The sequence below is a fragment of the Pygocentrus nattereri genome, chromosome 11, assembly GCF_015220715.1.
Source record: "Pygocentrus nattereri isolate fPygNat1 chromosome 11, fPygNat1.pri, whole genome shotgun sequence".
Lineage (NCBI taxonomy): Eukaryota > Metazoa > Chordata > Actinopteri > Characiformes > Serrasalmidae > Pygocentrus > Pygocentrus nattereri.
In genome coordinates this window covers 18,325,022-18,339,744 of record NC_051221.1, presented here as the reverse complement: position 1 = coordinate 18,339,744, position 14,723 = coordinate 18,325,022, and the positions used below count along the sequence as shown (strand labels likewise).

At 39.3% G+C, this 14,723-nt stretch overlaps 1 protein-coding gene across 2 annotated transcripts in view; it reads left to right on the top strand.

Moving 5' to 3' along the window:
• Nucleotides 1-14,723, top strand: part of LOC108438825 (protein diaphanous homolog 1) — a 141,181-nt gene that overhangs the window by 1,427 nt on the left and 125,031 nt on the right. The gene's annotated exons all lie outside the window — the stretch shown is intronic.

Here is a 14,723-nt window from a genome sequence, read left to right as displayed (position 1 = left end):
TAGGAGGTGCTGAGTGAACCGCACTGCAGACTTCTAAAAGTTCTCTAAATTTGGTAGGAGTCTCATGAGTGAGAAAAGTAATGATATGCATAGTTGATGTGTAGTTAACAACAAATGAGCAGAAGTCAATAGACACCAGCATCGCACGTTTGGGTCAGTAGTGATACACTCGGCACGTTTAGGTCTGGCATGGAAGTGCTGATGCCAAAACCACTAGAATCACCCTTTTAAAAATCAGCTTTTCCACTGGTAGACCTGCACACTGTCAGTTGGCACACCTCCATTTTATCACGCTAGCCTTAAAATTGAAAATAGTTCAGTGTGGGTTGTGCATCTAGCTGTAAAACCTCCCAAAGATTGTGTTTGTGGTTAGTCTTGGAAAAGGGAAGTCTGTTACATCATAGTCTGGGAGCAGTGACTAAGGCTAGGCAGTTCACCCTCTTTGGAGGACAGCAATGTGTTATACTATCTCCCCGTCTCCTCATCTAAAGAAAACTGATATTCCCCCACACAAGGTTACCATAGAGCCACAAACACACCTGGCGTTTGACATCCCTGTATAATGAAACCCATCCAGTGTCTCATAGAGAGGTTGTAGACAGTATGCAGGCTTTATCTGTACTTTTCATGTTTGGTTGTAAAGTCAGTGCTCCTTTATTTTTACAGGGAAAGACAGGATGGAATGCTCTCAAAAAAAAAAAAAAACAATACACCATACAAGTGTAGGAGTAACTCAGGATTGATTACATGTTTATATAGTCACTGTGCTCATTTATGTAAATCAGTCGTCCTTGCAATAGCCTTTTTATAACAGTGTCCTTTACAACAAACAAATGACCTTTTGGCCATGAACCACACCCAGACGCAGAGGGCTGGCACTTTACTGCAAACTATGTCGTCCTGTAGCATATCAAGTGCGTAGCATATCAAATTCCTGCTGTCAAGTATTGTAAACCTCAGAAAACAGAGCACAAGGGATTGCTGTAAATAGTCAGCTTTCTGACAGCCCAGAACTATAGTACTTGATCCACAAATTAGTCTTAGTCACACACATGTAGGTCTACTGTTTATTTACATGCATGGCTTATGAGCTGAGATCTGTTTGGAAGAAAACACCAATACATTTTTGTACTACATCAGGTAAACAGAGTTGCCCTCAGCATGACCTGTCAAGAGGCACGTTGTGTGCAGGTATTTCCCTCAGTGACGCCTGTCTTCCCAAATGAGGTGAGCTCATTAGTTAAGCCAGGTGGTGCTGTACAGAGTTGGAACGAATATATGCGTGGCTTTTGATGGATCAAGTGCAGTAGAGTGTGTTTAGAATGTGGTTCAACAGGCTGAAGGTTATTGCTGCTGGTTTAAACATGAGCTCTTAAATCTTGGATGTAGAGCAGGGGTTCCCAGTCCAGTCCTGGTGACCCATCATTATGCACATTGTTTGTGCTTTGTCTCATCGAGCCCACCTGATTCAACTCAATAATTAATGAAACATGCACCTTGTTTGCTGGGTTAAGTGTGTACAGTGGGAAGTCCACAAAAATGTGCGGAGCATAGGGTTACTAGGACCGGATAACTCTGATATAGTGAACATAAGGTTAGGGACATAGTGTATTTAATACATTGCATTAAATGTACTTTTTGCACCATATAAGTTGTATGGGGTGGGTTTTGCCCATACAAACAATGTAGTGTTACATTATGAGTAGTATCACATTTATTAGAGAAATAAAGTGTGTGTGTCAGCTGTTACTCGTCAAATCTTGCCGTATTACAAATGGATATACAACCATTTTGGAATTAAACTCTTCACATAAAGGGGCATATTTTATTTAGGCACTCCATAAAGCAGGATTCCTCAGTTAGCCAGATAACAAGCTCAAAGATGAGAACTGTCCAATATGAATGTTCCTTAGCTGTTTTGCTATTGCATATGCTTGACTTCAGCATGAAATGATCTGGCTAAACTGAGAAATCCTGCTTTGTCAAATAGGGTGTTAGGAGAAATCTTGAAGTGTAGGATTTGTCAGTTGAATTTTTAAGTGTGCGCAGTTATGTGATTTTTTTTTTTTTTTTTTTTTTTTTTTCTTTTTTTCTTTTTTCCCCCTAAACTTTACGTAGTGACATCATGTGCTTTACTTTATCAGTATTTGCTTTGAGTGTTTTTATTGTACTTGAAATTCTGTTATGTCATGCTGTTATTCATCTGTTCAGAAATTCCACAACTGACAGATCTTAAGATACACTATATTGCCAAAAGTATTCACTCACCCATCCAAATAATTGACTTCAAGTGTTCTAATCACCTCCATGGCCACATGTGTATAAAACCAAGCACCTAGGCATGCAGACTGCTTCTACAAACATTTGTGAAAGAATGGATCACTCTTAGGAGCTCAGTGAATTCCACTGTGGTACTGTGATAGGATGCCAACTGTGCAACAAGTCCGGTCGTGAAATTTCCTCACTACTAAATGTTCCACAGTCAACTGTTAGTGGTATTATAACAAAGTGGAAGCAATTGGGAATGACAGCAACTCAGCCACGAAGTGGTAAGCCATGTAAAATGACTGGGTGGGATGAGCAGATGCTTTCAACTTTGATCTGCTGATCAACTTTCTGCAGTCAATCGCTACAGACCTCCAAACTTCATTTGGCCTTCAGTTTAGCTCAAGAACAGTGTGTAGAGACCTTCCATGGCCAAGAGGCTGAATCCAAGCCTTGCATCACCAAGTGCAATGCAAAGCGTCAAATACAGTGGTGTAAAGCGCCACTGCTGGACTCTAGAGCAGTGCGGATGTGTTCTCTGGAGTGATGAATCGTGCTTCTCTGTCTGGCAATCCGATGGACGAGTCTGGGATTTCCAGTTGCCAGGAGAATGGTACTTGTCTGACTGCTTTGTGCCAATGTAAAGTTTGGTGGAGGAGGGATTATGGTATGTGGTTGTTTTTCAGGAGTTGGGCTTGGCCTCTTGTTTCCAGTGAAAGGAACTCTTAATGCTTCAGCAGACCAAGGGAGTTTGGGCAATTTCATGCTCCCAACTTTGTGGGAACAGTTTGGAGACGGCCCCTTCCTATTCCAGCATGACTGCACACCCTTGCACAAAGCAAGGTCTATAAAGGCATGGATGAGTGAGTTTGGTGTGGAAGAACTTGACTGGCCTGCACGGAGTCCTGACCTCAACCCAATAGAACACCTTTGGATGAATTAGAGCAGAGACTGTGAGCCAGGCCTTCTCGTCCACCATCAGTGTCTGACCTCACAAATGCACTTCTGGAAGAATGGTCAAAAATTCCCATAAACACACTACTAAATCTTGTGGAAAGCCTACCCAGAAGAGTTGAAGCTGTTATAGCTGCAAAGGGTGGGCCGACATCATATTAAACCCTATGGGTTAAGAATGGGATGTCACTCAAGTTCATATGCGGCAGATGAGGGAATACTTTTGGCAGTATAGTGTAACTGTAGAACTAGAGTGGTCAGTGCCAGGGCAGAGATGATCCGGCTGAAGCTCTTTTGTTGCTTTAGAGCAGGGGTGCTGTGTCTCTGCAGATTTTCATTCCAACAAACCAGAAGCTCACCTGATCAGATGTTCTTGACTTGGACTGACTGATTAAACAAGTGGAATCAGGTGTGCTCCTGCTTTCATGTGGAATGAAAATCGGCAGCCACACCAACCCTTCGCAAAAAAGATTAGGCACATCTTCTCAAGCATCATGCTTAGCCAGGCTAAAAAAAAAACAAAAAAAAAAACACTTCTTCCCACAGCCCATCAGACTATTCAGCTCCCTCTTACAATACACAACAAACTGGCCTATCAGGACTGTTGAACTCCTGAACATACATACAGACTGTCCTGAGCACCTTTAGTGGAACTCGTATCTACTCATGTCTTAAAAATGCAGCTATTTTCTTAGCAGTATTTTCAATGGTCTTATCACTTGAGCATTATTCACCAGTGTCTAGTTTATATTTTCTGTTAAACTGAGCAATAATACCTTCACTGAGATCAATGTGCAGTATGTTTCTATACAACATGCAGTTTTGCATGTTGTATAGAGCAATTCTTATATATAAATGTTTCCCTATACATATGTTTTATGCTTGTCTATGCTGTCTAATATGTCTACATGCTTTTATTTGTTATATTTTGCACATTTGAGTTGGAGAAATGCAGTTTTGTTCAGTTGTGCACTCTTTGTTATCTAGTCTGAATGTCAGTAAAGTTCACTTTAACTTTGACTAGTTGGTAGACAGTGACTGTGGTGTGTGTGTATAGATGAGATTGGATCAGATGTGACTCCTGCCTGAGAAGGGGAGCCAACCAGTGCTGTAGGTCACTGCTTTAATTTGTATCTTGCTGAAAAAATGCACGTCCTTTGGTGTCCTGCTTCAGACATTCCCCTCTAATCCTGTAGGTTATGAGTATAACAGCCCCAGACTGATGAGAAGAGATACTGATGGTGCACGTAGATGTACTTTCCCTTGTGACTGGGATTTTGTGCTGTTTTCAGTCACAATAGTTATTAAGTCATATCTGACCCTTCATTGCCCTCTCTGGGCATGCTATCCCTATGTGTGTAGCAAGGGGGAGACCACCTAGATCCTTAAAAAAAATTGTACACTTAATTGAGCATGATTATAGCTGTTGTGTATTGTTGCTTATGCCCATCATTATACATATTCACTCCAGTTTGTGCCAATTCTATCATATAGTGTGCTTGTGGAACTTTTAAAAAGGTTCTGCAGAACAAAACTCTCAGGTGTTCCTTCAAGGAAGATGACCTCTATTTCCATCAAAGTTTTCTATCTTTTATAATTGTACTGTCTTCGTTTGAGAGATTTTTGTGTTTCTTGTAAGAATACATTTATACTTGACTCGGGCAGATTCATTTCTGATTGAAAAATGTGAATCTAAAACCTCAGTTGGGAGTCACTGAGAATGACAAGCCAGTTCTTAGTGCTGCTCTTAATCAAAGAACAGTACCAAAACACACAGCATGTATACTGTCCATGCTCTGATAGCAACCTCAGCAGTTTTGGGCTGTAGACTTTGTTTTCTAATTATAATGAATTCCTAATTATCTTTTTTTTATTGTACTGTTGCATGACTCACATAAGTAACAAACACATTATTTAAAAACTAATATGAAACTATTTAGAAAAAATGTTATGACAGAATCTAGTGTTGGTGTCATACACCATTGCTATATTATATCTTTCTGAGAGAAGAACAGGGCAATACAGTTCAGCTCATTCTTTAAGGTTTGTTATTCTCTACAGTGTGGTTAAAATATATAAATATCTCGAAGAAGTCTAATAATGTTTGTGGTTGTAGCCTCAGCCATTAAATCCAGCTTGAAAAATCACAGCACTCACAAATGAGAGTAAAAGATTTGGGTTAGTCAAGGTGGGCGGCACAGTATGGAATCTGCAGTCACCTGACTATAGACAGCATTTATGGAAGCAACTGCATAATTTAGAAGCACAATTGGGTAAACAGGTCAGCTTATACACGGAGTGCCTGAAGCTATTGATTTTTGGCATTTCTGTGAGCCGCAGCTCCTGCACCATTGTTTGCTTTTCTTGTCTTCTTGAGTTCCTTTTTAATGTCACATTGTAGCATGGCTTCATTTTACAACTTTAAATCTAGATTTATATTCAGTTTCTCATTGTTTCTTCTGATCTGAAAAACGGACGAAGTTTGAAGTTATGTTTGTGCACAGCCCAAAGTACAATTTACCTACCTGGAACTGAGTCTGACCTTTTTAGGGTCTCTGTTTTTCAGTCTACTGCTGGCCTGTCACGATCATAAAATTCTAACTGACAGTTAATTCCTTTTATAAACAATTCTGAATATGAATTTAATTATCTTTTCATTTTTTTTGTCCATTGTATGTGACTATGTATAAGCTTAAAGTAGTCAACCTGTCTAATGTCTTAGATGTCTTTCTCCTTACCTGCTCCCAACTGATGACAGAAACAGCTCCACCTCAAATAAACAAACATTGCTTACTGCTGCCCTCTAAATGTGTTGGAGCTCCGTTCAGAACTCTTGTTGTTTTAACCACAACCCATGATGCATCTCTATCTTTTCTGATTTCATTCACATTTGCTTCAACTCAATAGATAAAAATGCACATGGTTCAAATTCTGTTTGCTGCCATGCAAACATATGATTGTGAAAGCTAACAACTAGGGAAAATAATTGTGCTTGGATAAAAAAATTCAGATCATTGTTTTCAGACAAATATGTGATAAATGTGATGGTCCCACTAGTATCTGCGAAGCATCTATAATAAGAAACCATTCAGTAACACGGCTTGAGAGCAATAGTTCATAAAAATGGATTTGAGTCTTATAAGCATGGTTGATTTTAAAACACACACAGAGTTAAGGCCCTGCTGGTGGAGAAAGAGGGGGAGGAAATGAAAGAGGGTAGAGAGAGAGAGCAAGAGAGATGAAAATAAACTATGTTTATTTAACCTAGAAGATAGAATTGGCATCTGTTTTGTGATTTCTAGTTATGAAATAATGTTGCTTGGTGAGAGCAGCTAAGGTTACTACATTAAGTAACCAAAACCTCAGAGAATGAGCCATGAAGGACAGGTGTGTGAGAGAAGCAACATGGCTGAGATTGCCATGTTGTGGTTATGGTTTTGCAGTTGCTTCCTTTTGATTTCTGTTCAAAGTATGAGCTTAACCATCATGGTAATGTAACAGGAAATAAAGGAGACACAGGAAAACATTCTAGACCAAATGGCAAACATGGTCATTACAGTTTTACCTAAACTAGCGCACACTGCTACTGTCAATTTTATATATAGATACAGCTACAGGGTTGTTGTGAAATAAATTTTAGACCTTGGGTGCAGTTGGCCAACGTTGTAGAAACGCAAGTGGTTTTACTTTGCAACATTTTCTGCAGATATTTGGCTGTGTCTGTTGTTCCTGAAAATTAAAAAATAGCTAAAATGCTTTAATTTTAAATAGAAAGTAATACCATTATGTTGACAGCTGTAGTTTTCTTTTTCTCATGAAACTTTACAGCTTGTGTTGGTAATCACACAGTATATTCAGACTTCTGTAAGCGAGTGACTCAAGTGAACTGGTTGATTCATTTGTTTGGCTCACAATGAACAGATTTGGTTGGATTAGTGCTGCCGTGAGAAACAGAAATGGGCTTTGATTTCACAGAGCAAGTGAAAGCCTACCTTAATGCATCATTTGTGGCCTTTTGTCATCAACCCCAGTGTTTCCAGTGTTGTATTAACATGTAGTGTTGTATCTCGCGTGTAGGAGTTACCGTTTTTTTACTGGTACTGGGTGTTATTGATAAACTTCAGTATCATTATATTTTACAAATATATCAGTGTATTTTGGAATTCGATTAAAAAATGAGCATTAATGAAGTTAATGCTCTGTTGTTTGCATCCTGGAGCTATTGTGTTAAAGTGCTGGACAGCTGCTTTTGACTGGATCATTTTGTTCTGCTTTCTTAATGTTACATCATAGGCAATATTGCAAATGATTATCAAAAAGGAAACGCATTTCCACAGAGGAAACTTGGGCCTAGTATTTACGTAGTAGCTTTTAAACATTTCTAACATTTTGGTTAAAATGATCTGAAGAATTCACCAGAGGACCTAGGTGTTTGTGTTTACTGACAGGTCTGCTGGGTGTTTCCCTGGAACTGAACATGGTTTCCAGTGCTTTTCTGCATTAGTGTTCCTATCCTTCTGTGTCTCAAGTGAATCATGTGTCCTGGTGCCATCACTATTACAGTGCCATACTGTGGCTGACTGCCCTTTTATCCATGGCTAAGCTCAGGGACACATGAAAGGCTTTAGCATTAGCATTAGACAAATCTTGTCTTTCTCTATGGCTCCACACACATAGATGCTCAAATGTCCTTTTCTTTGAGCACTTACTTTTATTCAGAATCTCTTGATATTCCCTGGAATGTTGTCAAGCCAGTCCCATTAATAGTTTGTAGCAGTGCTTTTGGGCTTGTATATTGTTGCTAAGCTCCTTCTCCAGTTCAGTGGTATCTGAGAGGTGTGCTGAAATGGGTGTTCTTTCAGTTAGGGTACAGAAAATCATGATGGCATCTTTTAATGAAGGTGGGGTCACAGCAGTTTAATATTAGTAGCAGTTGTTATTCTTTTTTGCATACACTGTGGCACTCTTGCCTTTCTGGGAATGCATACCCATACTTAATGTGACATTTTGTCATCTGTAGAAGATGTTAACAATGAGCAATTAATGTGAGCAGCTCAGCTGTCATTCCCAAATACAGGCGAAAAAAATTGGGAGAGAGAAATAGAGGGGACGAGAGACAGAAGCACACAAATGTGAAAAAAGACAAGTCAGGAGGAGACCCTTGCCATAATAACCTTTTTTAACACCTGTGCTTAGATTAATCAATTTCCTTTTTTTTCACTGTTTCTTGTTTGTTTTAGTTAACACCTGACCTACTTTCCTGAACATTCAGAATGGACTGTTTGTTTGTTTAGTTGTCTGTTGCTAGGCCTCCATTGGCGGCAGCCAAGCAGCAGCACAGTTGACCAAACATACCTGGTCAGCCAGGTTTGGCTGCTATCTCTACCCTAAATAAAGCACTTTAAAGCTTCAGATAGCGGGGTAAATGTTATGTTTCTTTAACTGTTAGTAAAAAAATCTGCTATAACTTTAAGTAGTTAAATGTTTAAAATGTTGCTTTCTTTAAGTAACAGTTGATCAAATTTTGTCATGTTCTCCTAACATCTTGTGGGATCCAGCTCATTATAATGATCACACAGATGGAAATATGAATGCTAAAGCTATTGATAATTTAAATATTGATCAACTTTATCAGTTGGATTTCAGGGAATAAAAGCTACGGTGAGGTTGCACGACTAAAGTCACGGACCACGCAGTGGCCCAGGAGAAACGTGACCGGTGTGTGTGCTTGTAGATCGCAGTACGGTCATTTATAATCATTTAAAAGGTTTTGCAGTCAAGGTTGCACAGTGTATTATTTGTTAATTGTTATGTAAATCTGACATGGACCTGTGTAGTTCTGATATTACAGAAAGCTGAAATGTGCAAATTTGCTCTCTAATCAATCACAAGTTTTTTTTGTTTTTTTTTACTGTGTGCTGGGAGTATTTTGACCAATTGCATTTTCATAATTGGTTGGATCTAGTGTGACATTGTATGAAATGTTGAATACAAATCATTATTTTCAGTAGTATCAGGTACAATGTGACACTTTTCTTTTTTTTTTTTTTTTTTTTTTTTTTTTTGACTTATGACAGTGTTCCGTGAAAACTTTTTGTAATATTATATATTTTTGCAATATTGGCCACCTCTGGTCTTTGGCACATTACTAGTTCACCAGTGTGTTTTAATATACAGCCCCGATTCCAATAAAGTTGGGACGTTGTCCGTCCATCCATCCATCCATCTTCTAAGCTGCTTCTCCCTCAGGGTCGTGGGGGGGTGCTGGAGCCTATCCCAGCAGGATACACCCTGGACAGGTCGCCAGGCCATCACAGGACAGACAGACACACAGATAGCCACTCACACCCAGGGGCAATTTAGCATGTCCAATTGGCCTGACTGCATGTCTTAGGACTGTGGGAGGAAACCGGAGAACCCGGAAGAAACCCGCACAGACACGGGGAGCTGTGTAAAACATATATATAAACAGAGTACAATGATTTGCAAATCCTTTTCAACCTATATTCAATTGAATCTACTACAAAGACAAGATATTTAATGTTCAAATGGATAAACCTTTGGGAGGCGTTTGGGAACTGAGGACACTAATTGTTGAAGCTTTGTAGGTGGAATTATTTCACATTTATCCGTTTGAACATTAAATATCTTGTCTTTGTAGTGTATTCAGTTGAATACGGGTTGAAAAGGATTAGCAAATCATTGTATTGTTTTTAATTTGTTTTACACAATGTCCCAACTTCATTGGAATTGGGGTTGTATTTCAAAGGCGTATCACAATCCCAGTACCTAGCTACATGTTAACAGTACTAGTATGCTGCCCTAGACACACAGCACACAATTTTGATCATACTATTGTTTTGACAGGAGATGCTGCTGAAGTGGAACCACTAAACCAAATGGGCTACTCAGCTAACCATACTGATGCATGAGACAGGATCGTAACCTCTTTTTCCCTTTTAAATTCAATGCAGGGTATGGGGCTTCAACCACATGTTACACTTCAACTGCAATACAAACCAGCAGTTTAATCTCCAACATTAGAAAATTTACAAATTAAGCAGCAAATAGATTTGATGCTCATTCTGTTTCATATAACATATTTGCTGTTGGACTGAGGCTTTGTCATTTGCAGCAACAGTCTGTTTTATTAATGGATGAGTGTGTTCACGTTGTCAGAGCAAGATCAGCAGTCAAAGCATTATGAGAAGCATGCTATAGTTTGCAGTAGTGATGTTTATTCATGTACATGTATAAGACATTATTTTGTAGGCATTTTTAGTGTGTACCATCAGGGACCCTGTAAGGACAGGTAGATAGCTGAACAGAGCACTTATTGTAGTGAGGCACTTGTGGCTTGAAGTAGGCTGTGGTGACTCAGCAGAAACTATAGGTGTTCTCAGCTTGAAACTTAACAATCAGTCAATCACACAACTGCCTAACTGGCAGTCTTTGTATATGGAAGAATATCAATTGTGCTGTATTGTAATTAGGCCTTAAGGAAGTATTGTGCTGCGCTCTTGCCTTGTGAATCCAAGTTGCTGAATCGTATTCCCTCGCGACTGAAGTTACACCCCTACTGGACAATGTAGCCTGTGTTTTTAGGAATGACTTGACATGGGTTCATTGTGCAGTCTGACCAAATTGCAGGAAATTATCTCGCTCTCTCTCTCGCTCTCTCTCTCGCTCTCTCTCTCTCGCGCTCTCTCTCGCGCTCTCTCTCGCGCTCGCTCTCTCGCTCGCTCTCTCTCTCGCTCGCTCTCTCGCTCTCTCTCTCGCTCTCTCTCTCGCTCGCTCTCTCGCTCGCTCTCTCGCTCTCTCGCTCGCGCTCTCTCTCTCGCGCTCTCTCGCGCTCTCTCGCGCTCTCTCGCTCTCTCTCGCTCTCTCTCGCTCTCTCTCGCTCTCTCTCGCTCTGACGTACGGAGGCCCATGCTGTGTCATAAACATGTTCCTGGTACCAGTCTACGCGAGCTGCCAGTTTCCTTTGATTCTTTCCATGCCTCCCTCTCTCTAATTTGTGCAGTATTTAACATTTATCCCTTTAAAAATTGAGTGGTATAATGTCTCATTATAAAATACTTTATAATACATCTATATTTATTTATTTTATTATTTTTTTTCCTTTTCTTAAAAACACTATTTTTTTTTATTTATTTATTTATATCTGAAGCATAAAGTCAGTTGCCAGGGATGATGATTCTGACACATTTCCTGTATTTAGTTAAAGAAAAGGAAAACTCATTGACCTGAAACATATTTATAGTAGAAGCAAATGGGCATGTGTGGGAGCAGCTGTTAATGGGCTTCTATTATAAGTGTGTTGAGTCAGTGAGTTTTCTGTTTTCGTTGTGTACATTAATTGCCTTAATGGAATGGTGTATCATGCTGCGGATTAGGTTGTAAAATGCTGGAGTATGTCTTTTTAAAAATGCATGACGCTTTCATGAACTTACAGTTCCTGTGCAGTATAATTGCAAGACAACCACTGAAGTTGTGCCATCATTTTATAGTCAGTGTCATGCTTGTATGCTCACATAATTAACTCTGGGAATAATTTCTCTGTAAGAAAAAGTTTTCTTAAATTGCCTCTATCGCATCCTGGTAGCTCTACAAGCTGACCTGCACTCAGGATACCCTGCTCAACATGACCAGATTGAAAGAGGTGTTCACCAATTACTCATCTGGTCATCCTTGAAGAAGGCTGACAAACCACAAAGCGATGTGGCTGCCGTCCAGCGTTCCTACCAAGCATGTGCATATAATCAGTACAATGTAGTAACTCAGTGTTTTAAAGGTTTTTCATGTTGTTGTTGTTGTTGTTGTTGTTGTTGTTGTTTTTTTTTTTAATGGACTCAAACTTGCCTTCACTAAAGTGATTTAGGCCATCAGAATATCTTAATAATTTTTAAAATGCTGGTAACATTTCTGAAACGCCAGCTTTATTGTGCAGGTATACCTGTTCCACCTTAAATAGTGTAGCAATTTCGTACTTGCACCTGTTGGGTTATAGTAACAGGTTTTAAGGTGTAATGGGAACATTTGAATAAGAAGCTAACTTCAGCTTTGTAGTTTTAATGCTGGTAGTATTTTTATAAGTTGCTTTAAGCTATCAGAATATCCTGTCTAGAGATTGTATGTTGGGAGCTACATTATGAATATGCGCCACGGTAAGACAATTCGGCGAGGTAGCACAGGTCCTCAGGACACATCAAATTGATGCACAGCAGTTTTAGCTTACATGTAACAAAATTACTATTTTGACTCTGATCATTCCATATCCAGTGATATACGGGAGAAAAGTAGTACACCGGACAAGATATATCGGATTCTGAGCATTTTTGTTCACCTAAGGGTGCGATAGAGGCAATTTTTCGAAAACTCTATTTATTTTGGCCATGGAGAAATTGAGCTTAGACCTGGAGTTCCAACTATGGGCATAACAAGGACTACAGAATGACACACGACTACAGAGGTTTAAAATCCCTAGTTTGTGTCTCAAGTGTTTACAACTGCTGAGACTGAAATGTTGTCTGGTGTTTCTATGGAGGTTGTGCTGTGGCTATTAGTGTGATGGAGGCTCTGTGCTCGAGTGAGCAGAATATGTTCTGCTTATTTCGTTCAATGGTCTGTCTGCCTTGCTGGTTCACACTGTGTAGTGAAATGCTTCTATATTGCATTCTTTTCCAATTCAAAATTTTATAATTATAAATTAAATCATATCAGCATGAAAATGAAGTAAAACTTAGAAATTTCAGAATTTCTCAGAATTGGGATGTTTCCCTTTTGCTTTAGTGACTGTGCTGACATAGACGGACAAACACAAGTTTGTACAAAAGATCAAGTTCACCTGAGAGTCATCTGACCATGTGCTTCAGTAGAAGGGATAAGATGCAAAATAAATCTGACCTTTTTGTATAAATTTTGTATAAATTCAAAAAAGTGGTTACATTTGAATAGTGATCTAGAAATTTCTTTTCATTTCCAGGTTAAATGGGGGAAAAAAATCACATATTTTAAGTGTGGAATTTTGGACCCCATAGTATATGTGCATATGAGAGTGAGATTTTCAGAAGCTTTGGCTTTTGAAATGTTATACATGGACTTGTTTATGTGCATTTTGTTTTGGTGTGTGTCCATGTTCTTCTCCTTATTGGTGCTGTACATCAGATCTACAGGCTGAAGATGTATTGGATTAGATTATAAGACAGTGCAACACACAAGCAGACAAGAGACTTGGGTTACTCTTGAAGTGTTTGTGTGTGTTGCAGCAGTGGATTAAGCAGGATTAGCTTGTCAGTCATGCAGTTTGACTCTCACATTTTCCCTTGTATGATTACCGCTAATCTACTACTGCCCTGCGCAGTACAGGAGGTCAACAACGGTGTGTGTGTGTGTGTATTTAGAGGTCTTTGTGATCTGCCTTACTGCCCTCATTAACATTTGATATAAAGACCAAGAAAGGGGCTGTTAGAGGGTTAGAGGGCTTCAGTGGTTTTTTTTTTTTTTTTTTTTTTCCCTTATTATAGAATAGACCTAGGCATTCACAGTAAAAGCATCACAGAAGATGGAATTAGCAACTGAGCCACTAACGGGTCAACAAATGTAAATTAATTTGTTCATCCTTCAATCACGTCAGGAATTCTGGAACTTGTTGCAAGCACTGTGAAGTAGCAGTTTGCAGCAGTGTAATCACAATATGGTGTTTTGGCCTCACTGTGCATCTTTAGGTTTACTAATAACTTTACAAGTTCTGAAATCGTCAGTCTGTTGGAATCTGTGAGAAAATTGCTGAGGGAGATTTCTGTGTGAGCAGGATGTTTGCGTTTTGTGTTGCATGGTGTCACTGAGTTCATAGGGATACGATGGCAATCTGTGTGCAGGTGCATGAGGAGCGTCCGCTGTTATTTAATGATCTTCTTGTGAATTCATTTTTACTTTTTAGTAGGGATGCACCAATATGGGAACTGTGGGCCAACGCTCATATTCCATATTTTTCTTATGCATATCTGGTGATGCTGACACACAAACATATAGATATTGTAGAAATTTTACTAGATCAGTCTTGATTAGCATTACAGCAGCAGTGTCAAACTCAACTGCTAAAGGGGCCATATTAAAAATGTAAACAAATCCATGGGCCAGAGAAAACAACCTATATTTTAATTCAATAGTTAACATTTTTCAGTTAGTTGTTTGGTGAAGCGAGTGGTGTGGAACTGTGTAGAATTAAGGTTGACTTCTGTCCCAAAGATGATTATTGGGGTAGGAGAGTCAGAGCACATTAAGTTGCAGTGCATCCTGGGGACTGTAGTGCAGCGCATTGGGAAATGAGCTTATATTACTAGAACATTAAAATATTTTTGCGGGCCGGATAGGATTGTGTTGCAGACCTGATCTGGCCTGCGGGCCTTGTGTTTGACACATTGGCATTACAGACGTGCAACGCTTATTTGTGGAAGGTTACAAATGCAGTACAATTAATAAAATGCAGATATTAATAATAA